Genomic DNA, 3438 nt, shown 5'->3' on the forward strand with positions numbered 1-3438 from the left:
TGTTTTGATCATACCTAATTTCATGTTACTTATTAGGTCACTGAGAAAATGTTTACATTATAACTCCTCTTTGACGCCAGACAGAGGATTCGTCAAAATACTTATTAGAACCGATAGGTTAATAATATCTGATGCCATCCATGTTTATACAGAGGCACTCATACGCATTTACATACGTTATATATGTGTATGCATATTATATAAAGATAAAATTCACAAAGGAAAGTGAAACAAATGGAGTACCGCTTCGAGGCCTTTCGACTTCTCGTCCTTTGCTAAGCAGGCTGATATGAACACGAAAATAAGTTTACAAAGTAACAGATAAGGATTATAAAGGAAAATCCGTCCTTGGAATCCATCACAGCTGAAGAATTAGTATGTATATTTTTGTTACAAAAAAAAAAAAAAAAAAAAAAAAAAACTCAATATACCGCTGAGATCCAACAACGCGGCTTCTAAGAATAATATAAATAGGAAGGTATCGCTGTCAGTGCACCTCACGTCGTTCAATGTAGGCATTACCAAAGTTTTTTTTATTCTTTTACTGTACCTACGTTCGTATTCACTTTCTTATATCTACATAGTGGTGCAACAATGTCACAAAGTTACAATAATGTAATCTACACAAGGTTAGGACAAACACGAATGTGTTATAATTTCATTACATGGTTACGGTAATGTATTCTACACAATGGTATGACAGAATGAATTTATTATAATTAAACATCACAAGGTTACAATGTAATCTACACATTGGCAGGAGATCACGAGTCTATTATAATTACATTTCAAGGTTACAGTAATGTAATCTATGCAATGGTAGGACAACGCGAGTCTATTATGATTATATTACAAGGTTAATGTAATGTAATCCCCACAGAGGTGAAATAACACGAGTCTATTATAATTACATTACAAGGTTACAGTAACGTAGTCTATGCAATGGTAGGAGAACGCGAGTTCTAATATAATTACATTACAAGGTTACAATGTAATCTACGCAGTGGTAAGACAACACAAGTCTATTATAATTACATTACAAGGTTACCGTAATGTAATCTATGCAGTGGTAGGACAATGTGAGTTCTATTATAATTACATTACAAGGTTACAGTAATGTAATCTACACAATATGACAAAATGAGCCTGTTACAATTACATTGCAAGGTTACAGTAATGTAATTACGCAAATGGTCGAAAAACACGAGTCTATTATATTTACATAAGGTTACAGTTATGTAATCTTTGCAGTGGTGAGATAACACGAGTGTATTGCAATTACTTTACAAGGTTACAGTAATGTAATCTATGCAAATGGTAGGAAAACGCGAGTCTTTTATAATTACATTACAGGGCTACGGTAAGGCAATCTACCCAATGGCATGACATCACGAATCTATTTAAAACTGTATCATGATTTTAAATGAACAGTCTGTTAAATAAGGAGATGAATTACCGTAGGGTTTTCCTCCGGTTAGATGAGGAAAATGTCGGTCAGCATGACTTTCCCGAACTGGATTGGGTGCTCGTTGATTACCACTTTTTTAATTTTTCTTGTTTTATTTTGAAATATCCTTAGGACTCTCCTTCGTTAATTGATTGGTTTAGATGAAGTTGGCTGTATGCAAAGTAGGCCTAGTCATATTGATGAGGCGTTCAGTGAGGCCTGATTTAAACCGCTGAACTCGTCCCAACCAACTCAAGATGATGGGAACAACCAAAAGATTGAGACGGATAATGAGGGATATTATCCTGGAGAAAATTACGTAAATAAAAAAAAAAATACAGGAACAAATCACTCAAGGCTACAATTGTAATTTGCAAGTGAGCAAGAGGTGACGTTGTGGTTATTTGTGTGTATGTGTGTGTGTGTGTTTGTGAGAGAGAGAGAGAGAGGCCACTACTCAAAGAGAAAGATAGAGAAAAAAACTACTACTCAGAGAGAGAGAGAAACCATGACTCAGAGAGAGAGAGAGAGAGTCCACTACTCAGCAGAGAGAGAGAGAGAGAGACCACTACTTAGAGAGAGAGAGAGAGCAATACTCAGAGTGAGAGAGACAAAAAACTCCTAGGAGAGAGAGAAAAACTATTACATGAGAGAGTGAAAGAGAGAAGAAACCATGACTCGAGAGAGAGAGAGAGAGAGAGAGAGAGAGAGAACTACTCAGTGAGAGAGAGAGAGCGCAGGGTTGATGCAGAAGGAGCAGGTGGTCCTTACACTGTGCTCAGGTAATCTAACCGCGATGTTCTCGTTCCCACTTTACGTCGCTCTCTCATGCCACCAACGTAATGGCAGAGGAAGATAGTTCTAACTCCACAAAGGAGGCAAACAGTAATGTTCTCGAATGGAAACCCAATTGAGGTTTATATATAAATATATATATTTATATATAATATATATATATATATATATATATATATATATATATATATATATATGCATACAGTTAATTTCATTTCGTAGTTACCTCTACAGTCTACAGAAGCCACATGTCCCTGCATAAACACAAGCGATTCGAAGGCTAACTGAAGAGTTTCTTGCAGATATGAAATATTACACACATATATACACATATATATATACACACATATAATACATACATTACATAGCGGCAGCAATCTTTAAGGGTTCTGGCTATCACCTGGATGAGCGAACTGATCACTGATGCTATTAGCAAACAAGCTCTCAGACCTAATTAGAGTATCCACTATCCACAGGGCACAGCATGGTACTAGCAAACCCCATCTCAAATATTCTTGCTATGAGTTAATGGCAGGAGGACTGGAAGACCAGTGTTGGTTTAAATCAGCTGTGAATCCGTTACGTGTTACTTCTGGAGAGGTGGTATACATGAGGGCCTAGGTAAGTGTATACATGAGCCCAGGTAAAGTGTATACATGAGCCTAGGTAAAGCTTATGACAGAACTGATAGAGAACCAATGGGAGTGGGTTGAGGAAACTTTGGTATATAAAGCAGTGGTTCTTAACCTTTTGATGACTGCAGACCTCCGTCTCACTCACCCCCCACCCCAAAAAAATTAATTGCCCAATATGGTTCCATACCCCCTTTGCCGAAGTCTACTTAAATCCTATTTGTTGACAATATAACTCCATTTACTTAGTTTAACAATACTTTTAGGAATAGATCATACAAGAAAATCAAAAACATTTATAGTTTTATATATTATTTATTTACAAAATGTATCATGTATACATTGACACATTAAAATCAAATATATAGAAACATCGAGAAATCAAGTCCTATATATACGAAGGATTGCTCAGTTTGTTTTGGGGGCTCGTCGAGTTACTAATGAAACATCTGTGTAGATATGTGTTTGTGTGTGTGTTTGTTGGATTTAAATCAGAGTAGTTTCATATAATTAGCTCAGTGCTAATGCTTGCGACTGAATACCTTTAAATAACAACACTATCCT

The sequence above is a fragment of the Macrobrachium nipponense genome, chromosome 18, assembly GCF_015104395.2.
Source record: "Macrobrachium nipponense isolate FS-2020 chromosome 18, ASM1510439v2, whole genome shotgun sequence".
Taxonomy (NCBI): domain Eukaryota; kingdom Metazoa; phylum Arthropoda; class Malacostraca; order Decapoda; family Palaemonidae; genus Macrobrachium; species Macrobrachium nipponense.